Source organism: Cyanistes caeruleus, chromosome 3 (genome assembly GCF_971803275.1).
Source record: "Cyanistes caeruleus chromosome 3, bCyaCae1.hap1.1, whole genome shotgun sequence".
Taxonomy (NCBI): Eukaryota; Metazoa; Chordata; class Aves; order Passeriformes; family Paridae; genus Cyanistes; species Cyanistes caeruleus.
This window is the reverse complement of record NC_141703.1, coordinates 5482316-5494546: the sequence shown is the minus strand read 5'-3', so window position 1 is coordinate 5494546 and position 12231 is coordinate 5482316. Positions and strand designations below refer to the sequence as shown.

Here is a 12231-nt window from a genome sequence, read left to right as displayed (position 1 = left end):
TTTAGTTGCATGAAATACCCATAAATGGAAGGAACAGCAGACCAGGGCTTGATGAGAAAACCACTTGCAACCCCTGCTCAGCAGTGAGCCCCACAAACTCCGTGCTGGAGCTCCAGCACAGCAGGCAGCTCCACCTCAGGGCTGATGAGGAGGCAGGGAATTTGTACCTTTGTACCTTCTCCAGCCACACACAGGCCTAAAGGACCTCTTCTGCAATCATCTCTCTGTTTTCCTGGGTTTCTCCATCTATCTAATGCCTCTTCCAGGACAGTCTGTATTTTTTTGTTGTTTTTTTTAAATCTTATTTTAAACCTACAAGCAGAGTAAAAAACAAGAAGTATTTTTAATTGGGAATTTAGGAAATTAATTACTGTAGAAGACCATCCCCTACCCACCCCCAAGGTGTCTGACACGTTAGGCATGCAAATAAAAGGAATCAACAGGTAAATCACGTTGTTTCACCTCAATTATAACTATTTTCCTGGCCCAGAAAGGAAAACATGAAAAATTGGGAGGAAGCCTTGAGTAGTTTGGTAGCGCAGAAAGAGGCAGCCAAGGCAGACAAACGTGGAAGAAAACACATCTCCTTTTCTGAAAAGGACATCTTAAAAAAAACATTTTTGAGGCATTACTTTCTGCCTGAGACAGACATTTGGCTCCTAGAGCTGGAATTTGGGCCAGAAGTAATCAGGGACAGTGGGCAGAGGCAGCATATTTAACGAGGGAGCCTGCATGTGGGCTCTTATCACTTGGAAGCTAATAAATGATGAAGGCAGCTTAAATCCATGCAAATATAGAATAATGACAACCTTGACTTCATGCGTCACAAAAATAGTGGGAATAGGGGGGGAAAAAGAGAGAGAGAGAGAGGGTGAGAAGTAAAAAGCAACAGCATTTGAATCAACGTGCGTCATTAATGGATGGGGCCAGAGAAAGAGAGAAATAATCAATCCCAAGGCAGAGTGGAGCGATGGCGGCTGCTCGTGTGCGCAGGGAAACCTGCGGGAGGGGACGGAGAGGAGAGGACGTCACAGGAAGCGCCTGGCCAGGCATGAAGTGATGCTGATCTGCTTGGTGCCAACCTGATTTCTCAGCCTGGGTGCTGGCAGTGCTCACTTCAGCCTGGCATCCCCTCTTGCCAAGCCCAACCACTGGCATGGAGTGGGTTTTCCAGGAGGATGAAAGCTCACCCTTCCCCTCGGTGCTGGAGCAAAGGCTGCATTTTGTGACCATCTGGTAAAATGGCAGCGGCTGAAGCTCTGTCATGGTAAGGGTGAGATTAATTAATAACCATTGGAATAACTGAAGAGGGGTCGTTGTGGGCTTAGTCATCGCTAGGAAATTTTAATTAGCCATGGGATATTTTCTTTCCCAGGGATAATGCGGTGTCTGTGAAGCAAAACCCTCCTGCAGGCCGAAGGCTGTGTGAGACCAGACCATGTGTCTGGGGAGGTCCCCAGTGCCACAGGGGGGATGTGACAGACTATGAGGCCACAGGAGATGGGTGACCACACTGCCAGCTGCAAAGCAGCACATCCAGTTCCCCCCAAAATGAGGACACGGGTGTGTCTGGGTCTTTGTTTGAAGTGTAAAAGCTACAATTGCTGTTGGAGAGGACTTTCAGAACCATCTGTAGGCATCTCATCCTTGACTTACTCTTTGCCCTCTTAATTCCTAGCAGTCCACTCCTCCACTTATTACTGGAGAGGGGGGCAGATAGATGAGATCCATAGCATTTTCTTGTCTGTAACCTCAGCTATTTTTACAACAAATACTTCATGTTAGACAGGTCAGATTTATTTTTTGTAACCTCCCTGTTGCATTTGATACCATTTTCTATTAAGCTTTATATCTTGCATTATTCCTCCCTTCAAAATTAGTCAAATGCCTGTCATACTCCTGAGGTTAAGCTAACACATTGATTATTGTCTAGATTCATTTCCTTATCCCTTTAGCCTCAGCTGTTTTCCAGCCCTGTGGCCCCTGTTTTCTTGTGCAGACTGGTCTGAAAGCCTGGCTGCCAGGCAGGTAATATCAAGTGTCTGCTTTTCTAATATTTTAGGATGGAGCTTACTGCCATCTGGATCCATGGATTTCCTCTGCCTCCTCCTCAGATATCCGTGCCTCTCCATACTGATGATTCCATTAAATTTCTTGTCTTTGCCACATGTGTCATCATATCACTCTGGTTCTGGTCCATATTGTTGTCACACTCTTCACCTGCCTAAATCTTGGTGCACCAAAATCTTCTTGGGATCTCAGCCAGAGACCTCCAAAAATTCAGTTTGGCCTTGTCACTTTAGTTACTCGTGGTTCATCTGGTGGAAGAATCCAGAGTTCCTGAAGCTCTGTGTGTTCATGGAGAGAGATTTTTCACAAGGGCATGGAGTGACAGGACAAGGGGAAATGGTTTCAGACTGACACAGAATAGGTTTGGACTGGATATTAGGAAGGATTTCTTTACCAGGAGGGTGGTGAAGCACTAGAAAATATTGTCTAGAGAAGTTGTGGCTGCCCATCCCTGCAAATGTTCAGGACCAGGTTGGACGGGGCTTGGAGCAACCTGGGATAGTGGAAAGTGTCCCTGCCCATGGGGGAAGAGTTGGAACTAAATTATCTTTGAGGTCTCTTCCAACCTAAACCATTCTGTGATTCTATGATTTATACTGAATGAATATGTGTTGTCAATAACTATATTTTAATTACCCTTTCACACAGTTTTCCTGTACCTGCAGTATTATTCCCTATGTTGTGCAGTCACACTGGCTTTCCTTCTACAGATGAATGCAGGATTTTATTTTTTTTTCTTTTTGGTTCTTTAATAAAATATCATGCTTTAAGGAAAAATTGTATATTTTCAGTTTAGCTATTATTACATTTCTTTATCCCTTTGCAAAAGCTTAACCATTGTTTCTTTCATAGATACAGTTTATAGACATAATACCCAGTTCCACTGTGACATTTTCAAAAGTTTGAGTACTTGCTCCTTTTATTTAATATATTAGTTTGGGCCATTTCCCTTCTTTTGGTACCTCAATTCCTGATGAATCTTCAGCCATTTTCATCTGAAAGTCATATACTTGTCATGCAAATACTTCTCCAAACCTCCTCTGCAGTGTCCTTAGCCTTTTAAATAGCCTAGCCAGCTCATTTACAGACCAGTAGTTCAACAACAACCCTCTGCCAAGCTTTGTGCTTCCTGTGTGCCTGAAACGATCTTGTTTGCTTTAATATCTTCAGCACTTGCCTGTTCTGGACCTTTCTCAGTCATAATTTTTTTATATCACATTTCTCTTGACGTGGCCTGCACGTCTTTCCATTGGCGTTATTCACTGTAGGTCACAGCTTTCTGAAGGAAGGGTTTTTGGGGTCAGACTTCCTTTTAACCCTCCCTGAGCTTCAGGAGGGGTTGGTTTTTATGGGTGGCATGTACCAAGAGCTGAGCTGTGGCAAGGCCTGGCAGTGCCCAGAGCACCCTGCCTGTCCCTTGGCATCCAGAGAAATATCTGACCTCACGCTCTGCAGATTCTTTAATACCTTCCAGGCCTTTCCACTGAATCTCAATAATCAGAGAGCTGGGGAGGAAACAGAAACCAGAGCATTACCTGGAGATGCTGGCCATTCTCTCTGGACTGTGCTAATTAGGGGAGATTGCATCACCTGTCCCATTCTACAGACTTCAAAGGCATTGCACAATGATAAAATCTGCTGTACAAACAAGCTGCACTCACTGCTCAGGACAGCCAAACTGTTCTCCTGCACTAATCCCTGACACGGGCTCTGAGCCCCCAGCTCCAGCTGAGCTGAGAGCAGGGTGATCACCCCCAGGCACACAGAGCTCGCTGTGGGCTCCGTGCCACGCTGTGTCCTGACACCCTTCTTGGGAAGCTGTCCCTGAGGACACAGCAAGGAGCCAGGAGGTGTTTTAGAGGAGAGGGTGCTTCAAGAAGACAGACAGTCTGCAAGCCTTCTCACTCACCACTGTGGGGGCTTTGGAAATGGGGAGTCACCTTTGCTGTGCTGATTCTCCTTGGAAAAAAACATGTTCAAGGCAGCGCTGAAAATCTGAGATATTTCCACTGAGTAGTCCTGGGCAAGAAAATAACACTGAAAAAAGAGTTTATCAAAGCTCTGCACCACTCAGTCTGAACTCTAAATGCTGTCATCTCACAAAATAAACACCTGAGCTCATTTCTTTGAAAAGAGCTTGCTTTGCCTTGATACAGTGCTGAAGTAGGTATCTACAGCTTCTCTGCACAGCCTGTGCCAGGGCCTCACCACCTTCACAGGGAAGAATTTCTTCCCAACATCTAATCTAACCCTATTCTCTTCCAATTTGAAGCCATTCCCTCTTGTCCTGTCACTCTAGGCTCTTCTAAATAGTCTCTCTCAATCTTTCTTATTAGCTCCATCAGGTGCTGCAAGGCTGCAATTAGGTCACCCCAAAGGCTTCACTTTTCTAGTCCAAACAGTCCCAATTCTCTCCACACAGGAGAGCTTTTCCACACAGGAGAGGTGCTCCATCCTTCTGATCGTCTTGGCCTCCCATGGGCTCACTCCAGACCAGGAGCAGTGGCTCTCTGGGCAGCTCTTAGTCCCAAGGAGGAGTGGAGAGGAGGGCAGATCATCATGCTCAGGGGAATAAATCACTCCTCTGTTCCCAGCCTGGGCTTTGCCTCTCAAAAATACAGTCTCTCAATACCCCACCCAAGTTTTCACATAGGTTGTGGCTCACGCTCAACCAGCACGTTCGGAAATGGTTGTTCAAGCTCAGTAGGCACGTCCAGGCAGGCTGAGGTGCCCCAAACAGCTCCCTGCTCCTTGCTGTGATGCTCAGGCCTCAGTGCTTTCATTTGCAAGCCTGATGGTGGGCTTTGCTGCAGCTCTTGCTTCTTCACTGCTTGCAGCCAAAGCAGTAACCCACCAGGAAGGATTTTCGATCCTCACATGCAGTTCCACAGAGTTGGGACATTAGGCTGAGTGTGCTGTCTGTCAGCTGTCCCTGCTTCTCCGAGGGAAAAGCTAAAACCTGAGGCAGGCAGAGGGAGAGAGAGGCAAATCCTATTATAGTTTCACAGGTCTAATCTGCCAGAGCAGAACAGGAACAATTTTTAATTTTATAAGCACCCACTTTTAACCTGATTCAGGGATACTCCTCTTTTCCACAATCAAATATTAGTTTAAACTGTCCTAAGCTTAACACCTTATTACACAAAGCTTCTTAGAAATGGAAATAAATAAATAATCTCACACAAAAGAGTATCAGAGCAAAAGGGCCTGCAAAAGCATGGCTAATTCAAAGTCAATGAGATTTCAGGTGTAAGGTACATACATTTACATTTACAAAGCTATTATTCTCTTTCCTCAGAAAATGCTCTTAGTAACAATTTTAATCCAGCCAAGGTGTCTGCTGGAGGGGGGTCCTCCCCTGGAAGGTGAGATTGAGAATTTTCCTGATTTCAGAAAGCATAAGGCTAGAGATCTCTGCTGTAAACCGTGGTGTGGCAGGATTTCACCTTAATTTTACATCACTTGCACTGAATATTTACCCTCTATTTTTTTTTCCCCAGGCTTCTGATAGGAATTTTCTTTTCTGAAAGGTAATTAAACTGAAACAAAGAGCTGAATCCCTCTGTAAGCTCTACAAGAGATTAGACCACTTCTGTGTATCACTCCAGAGATAATAAGAGCTCTGGGAGCTTTTCAGGGAGTAACTTATTGGACATAATGAGCTTCTTACTGGGGCACCTGCCACCAGTGCTGCTTAAGAGTGTCTGTTCCCAAAGGTCTCTTGAAATTTAACTGTGATTTTATTTTTTTTTATCCCCTAGCCAGCTGATGATTTTATCCCTCAGAGGCATGACTGGAAATGGCTCTCTGAGAGTCTCACATGGTGTTCATTCTGAGATGGAAGAGTGACCTTTGACTGTGGGTCTGTGAGACTCCAGTGGTCCAAACTCAGCATGAAGAGTGCTGTTCCTCCTTAGCTCCCCTGAAATGATGGCACAGGAAGCACAAGAGGCCCTGCTGTGTTATACAGGGTGCAGAGACACCAGCCAGGAGAACCAGCTCCAGCACCAGAGCTGAGGAGTGCACAGGGCTTGTGCAGGAGTGCTGTGAAAAGGGGAATGATGTGCTCATGTACCTGCAGACAGAGGTGAAGAGTACCCAAAGTACAAAGAGCAGAACGAAACTGCTGTAGGTAGTCTGCAGGGAAGCAGGCACCAGGTGAGTCAGCATTCCCCCCTTCAGAAAGGTGTTGATTTCATTTGCTTTTCTGATGGCACTGCAGGGCTTACAAAAACTGCAGGCTTATTTCAGGCTCCCTAAGCAGCATTTCTCCACCTCCAGGAAGTGCTTGTGTGTACCCATTGCATGGCAAAAATCTCTAGGCAGCACAGTAACAGATGGGTTACATCTACAGTGACCCCAGTGACATCTGGGTGTGCATGAGTGGGGCTAAGCTATGTCTCTGATGGATGTCCAGGTGGGAAGCTGCAGCAGCAAAGCCTTTGGAGTTGCCTGGGACAGCCCAGGGGCACTCTGCAATCACACACTGCTGCCTGCAGAGACGTATTTGGGACTTGGCAGTGCTTTGAATGCTGTATGCAGTTTGGGGAGGAAGGCAGCACAGCAGTGATGGTTCTGGTACAGGCTTCCTCTGATGAAATCCTCTTCTTGAGGGGATGTGCCTTTCTTTGGGAGCAGGGTTTGGGTGTTGGGTTGATGTCAGGCTTCTGCTAGGATTGCCTCCAGCCCTCCTCCTTTTTATCCCTTTTATTAATGTCAGGGCTGTCCACTGGGAATGATGGTGCCCATTCCTCCCTCTGCAGAGCTGCGAGTTATCACTCAGTAACCTCAAGACCTGTACATTTGTCCTGTCTCCTGCTCCCTCAAAGCTGGGCCATCTCTGTCCAGGGTCTTGCACTTTCTGAGCCCAGACATCACCCTTGGTACCTGTGCACAGCTCAGCCCAGCTGCTCAGGGTGTGGAGATGGGGAACAGCCAGAGAACAGAGCTAAAGCAGGGGCCAGGCTGCTTGACCAGACCCTGAAGGCATCAGGCTTCCCTTCACCCTGGGGATAACCAAGTTCCATAGCTCTCAAAACCTGATAAGCCTGACACTTCCCACAGCACTTCACTGCCCATGGCATCACCTCTGCCTCAGCCCAGAAAAAAAACCACCACCATTCTGGTCCTGCAAACAGGTTGGCCCATTTCTCTATGTGGTGGCTTAGTCAAACAAGTTGCCCAGAAGCATCAGAGTCTCCTTAAAGGTTTAAAGACCACATTTACCACTCCTCAGCTCATGCTGGGAATATCCCTGTTCTCAGGGCAGAATGGGGGTGGACTAGATGATGTCCATGGTTCTGATTCTGTGACTCTTTATTGCTACTCGGTTTATTTTATCCTCTCCTGTATGCTTCAGACAGAAATGCTGTAGCCCAAAGGAAAGATTTAGCAAGGAAAATGATTGCTTTTGACAATACTCAGTGTGGCCTCTTGCTGAAAAGAAGACGGGCGGGCAGTAGCTCTTTCTTTTTAAGATGACAGATGGGAACACTAACATTGGTGCCTTTGGTTTGCTTCATTTTGCAGAGAAGTCATTTGAAACTGCAAGCACCTCTCACACAGCCCTGAAATATGGCAGCCATAAATCCAGATATGCCTTCTGTGGTGCTCCTTGAATTGTGCACCTCTCAGCAAAGGGAAGGTTCATGGAGAGATCACAGGAGCACTGTGCGCTCAGCTGGTTGCCCTGAGATAGTCAAGAGCCAGTGCACACATGCTCTCTGCAAGAATCAAATTTCATTATGGAAACCTTTTACTTGTTGCTGCTTTTAAATAATCCCCAGCTGGGCCTGTTCTCCCTTTCTCCCCATCTGTTTCATATCTGTACTGAAGAAATAAAAAAGCCCCTGTTGGAGGGAGGGGAGGAAGGCTTGTACCTTCTTGCTCACTTACTAACCCAGCACACTAAAAACCCTTGGCTTTGTCTTCACCTTCATCACTGGATGGTTTTTTTTCCAAACTTCACACGTAAACTCATTAACATCACTTTTCCATCTGACCCACTTAGAGATCTGCGTCACTGGTGATGTTTCAGCACTGAGCAATCTCCCTCCACTTTTCTGCTCACATCCTTGGGGGGTGGAGGGAGGTGTGCATGTGGGTCTTTGCTGAGCAGCACCGCCTTTTACGTGGCTCTCTATTTATACATTTGACATCTGAATGGGCTCAGATGTGCAAGAGTTGTCAAGAGCAAGCTGTGACACCTTCGTGTGGCACCTAATGGGGCCCTTTCACCTCTGGATGCTGATGTGGCGAGTTCTGCGCCGCTGGTGCAGCGCCTGCTCTGCGCAGTCAAACAAAGCTGCTTTTTTTAGACTGACAACCCATAATACTGCTGGTGCTGTGGAGAAGTGATAAAGGTAACATTTCACATCGCCAGTCAGAAACTGCCTCTCCTAGGATAACTTGGCAGGAAAAAATAAAGAGGAGGGGAGTGAGCATAAAGCAGAGCGCGCAGTCGTGAGCAGCGATGACGTCCGTCGTCACATAATCTCTCCTGAGGCACGTTGTGAGCAGGATTGGGTGACACTGCTGGAGGAAAAGTAAGAACCAGAACCGAAGGGATGTTACCCCAGTGCCTTCCAAACTGGAATGCTACTCTGCAAGTCATACATGAAAAAGATATTTCTAAAACACCATGTTGCTGTAAATGGTGACCATGAATAGAGTTTTCTGTGGCAAAAATGGTGCCAGGGAAGGGACCATGGCTGGAGAGAGCCCCCCCCCAAAGCTGTGGTGGTTTTCCTGGCTCCCAGAAGTACTCAGATTGTCCCAAGGAGAGGGCAGCATGCAAGGAAGACAGGCTTGGCTCTTGCTGCCAGCTTGGCAAACCTGCCCTGGGCTCCGACAGACAAGCTGGGATCGTTCCATCTCCTGCTTTATCACCTCTAATGGAAGAGCAGCTGGCCACTTTAAACCCTCTGGCTGGGGATTTGCAAGGCAAAGCATTCAGTGGGCATGTCAGAAGCACACTCACTGCTCCAGCCCCAAGTGCCCCAGTGCTCCCTCCTGCTCTCTGTGGGGACACCCCACTGGCAGGGCTCACTGCCAGCCAAGTCAGAGGACTGACAACACTTTCTTTTGCCACCTTTTTTGGTTTGGTTTTTTGTTTTGTGGGGTTTTGTTTGTTTGGTGGGTTTGGTTTTTTTTCTGTTTGGGTTTTGGGTTTTTTGGGGAGTTTTTTGGTTTGGTTGGGGTTTTTTGGTGGGTTTTTTTGGTGGGGTTTTTTGTGTGTTTTTTAATGTTTTTGGGGGTTTTGTTTTTTTTTTTATTTGGTTTGGTTTTGGTTTTTTGGGGTTTTTTTTGTCTGCTTGGCTGGACTTCCTGGCCTTCCATAACATGGCTCTATAGAATGTGGTCCTGGTACGAACTGGGGGTGGAGTGTTACACTGTGGGGATGGGCTGCACCTTGGAGACTGTTTGCATGAGGATTAACAGAGATTTTTGTTGCATGTGTAGTGAAACCACTGTGGTGATCAGACCAATGCCAGTGGCAGGGCCTGTCAGCTTCACCTCCCCTTGCCTCTGTGCCAAGCCAAGCGACAGGGGCTTGGCAAATCCTCCCCAACGCCAGACTGCTCTGGGGCTCATTGCTAAACCAGAACTGTGTCCAGAGAGGACCCTTGGATATCTGTCTAAACCTGCTGATGTGCCCCCATGGAGGGCTGGAGCCAAAACTCAAGGTTAATGTTAAACTGGGAAAGTCTCTTACATGCCTCAATTCACAGTGAGCTCTTCCCCTGTTGCCTCCTCTGCAGGCTTCAGGCAGATCCTTCAGCCCTTGCTTCTGGAGTAGCTCCACTGTGGGACTGTTGAGAAGGAAGCCTCCTGGATATAAAAAAAGTTGAGGTTCACCTGACATGCTGGTTTGAAGGGCAGACTAGGATTTTCCCCATAGCCTCCCCCACCTTACTCTAACCCCATCAGTGGTGCCTCTCCCTGCACACCTGGGCTCACCTTCCTTGCTAGACTATGCCAGGTTCCACATGTCCTCTCCAAAGCTGTGTCATTTTATTTGGAGGTCAAAAAAAAAAAACCAACTTTGGTGCAGAAACTTCCTCCCAGCCAGTGAGCACAGGAACACAAATTACACATTTACACAAAGCTGCTTTTGCAGGTGGTCCTGCCCGTTCACTCAACCACAAGTAACCTGCTTGCAGAACAAAGGGCAACAGAAAAAAGGTCCTAAACTCAGACTCCTCTACATTTTAAAATCACCTGGGAGATTTTTCCTTGCTGTAACAAAAGCTGTGCTGTGTGTGTGCTGTGCCCTGACAGAGAAGCTGCCTGCTGGAGAAGAGTCTGGAGGATCTGAAAGTTCACTGCTCAGAGGTGAGGAAAAGGGGTCAGCACTTGCTTTTCCTTGGTGTTTTGGATCTGAGCTTGCGTTTTTTTAATAGAACACTTTAGCAAATGGATTTTTCTCCCTGGATGCTGGTCATTCTCTTGCCTCCTGGCTGCTACGCCCTTTCTTTGATTCTCATTTGGGACCCTTCAATGCTGCAGGTCACAGAAGAAGCAGTGACCAGCTGGTTTTAGGCTCTGGTGTAGGACTGGAGCTGCAGAGGGAGGCTGCAGGCTATTGATCCAGCAGGATCTGAATGAACATGATATTTGATCTGTAATTATATAGCCAAAGAGGCTCTGCAGGGCAGGCAGAGTCAGCATCTTGGATTGGATGTGCTGTGCTTTTTTCCTGTTACTGTAAATCAGCTGCAAACACACCTTTACATCTCATCTTGCACTGCTCCCTGTCAGAGATCTCTGCCTTCAGCCGTGGGCAGAGGAGCAGCACCAAGCACAGAGAATGAAAATCCTGCTGCATCTCCTCCAGTGCCCTTTTCACATGCCATTCTTGGCTTGCTTCCTGGCTGGGTTTCACCAGGCTGTAAAAGTTAACTACATGCTGGAGTTGTACTTTATGAGGCTACAATTTAATTTAGAAGCTAATTTATGCAAGTTATGCATCTCTCCCTCTCTCCCATTAGAAGGCGGCTGTTGGATCCACCCTGTGTGCAGTGGAACTGTGGCTGTGGATAATTGAAGGGCTGGGAACTCACCACTGGCCTCCAACGAGGAAAGGCAGTAACAGGAGGTTTAAGCAAAGTCCCTTCTATGAAGAAGGGATTTAGGAGCACTGCCCAGGTGTGTAGGGCAGTGCTAGGAAAGGCAAAACCCATCTAAAGCTGACACCTGCAAGAGGCGTCAAACGCAACACGAGGAGTCCCTACCCCAACGTTAGGAGTAAAAGGCTGAATAAGGAAAACTGGGGCACATCCAATTCCATCAGGTGATTTAGAGACAGCAAAGACAGGTAAGGCAGAGGCATTCATGGCTATATTTGCCTCAGTCTTGACCAACAAGGTCTCCCAGATCGCTTAGGGACAAGTTGAAGGGGAACAATGAGCAGTGGGTGAGAATCAGGTCTGGGTTTGTTTGAGGGAACATCCTGCACATGGGACCCACCAGGCTCTTCCCAAGGGTGCCAAAGGAGGTGGCTGTTGTCCTCACAGAGATGCTCTCATAATGCTTGAAAGGTTGTGGAGATCAGGGGATACCCCTGCAACTGGAGAAAAGCAAACATTGTGATCTTTTCCAGAAAAGGGCCCAAGGACAATCCGGGACACTGCAGCCCAGTCAATCTCAGGTCTAGGAAAATCATGGAGTGAGTTCCCTTGGAGCATGTTCGTGGACACAGGAGGGAGAAGAGAGCAGCTGGGAACAACCAGCATGGACTGAAGAAGAGTAAACTATGCTGGACCAACCTGACTGGTTAAAAATCCAGAGGGAGCTGTGAATGAGGAGTCAGTTCCTCAGGCCACCTGTTCCTGGGGGTGCTGACCCACAAAATATCTGGCCCAGGAGGTGTCCTGTCATTCTACATTTTTACAGTAGAACCCAAATAAATAACAGTACAAAACCTTTGGCTTTCTGGTTTGGTGTCAAATGAGAAAAGGGAAACAAACTTAGCAGAAATCAGCCTGATCACATGTTCTAGTACTGGTGCACCTCAATCCTTAGGAATTTTCTTAATCCTCCTAGAGAAAATCATGCTTTCCAACCACTGCTGCTCCTCTTTCCTTGCCCCTTGGTGATGCTGGTGGATAGGGGGGTCTGGCAGTGCAGTATCAGTGGGCCATTTTATAAGGGCTTTTCATA

General features: G+C 47.2%; 1 long non-coding RNA gene across 1 annotated transcript; it reads left to right on the top strand.

Moving 5' to 3' along the window:
- The first annotated feature begins 969 nt into the window (after window positions 1–969).
- LOC147653897 (uncharacterized) lies at window positions 970–11992 on the top strand. Its single transcript, XR_015284037.1, has 5 exons — window positions 970–1267; window positions 5832–6228; window positions 7600–9168; window positions 10351–10404; window positions 11672–11992. It is a non-coding gene; the product is annotated as an uncharacterized LOC147653897 (long non-coding RNA).
- The last annotated feature ends 239 nt before the right edge of the window (window positions 11993–12231 follow it).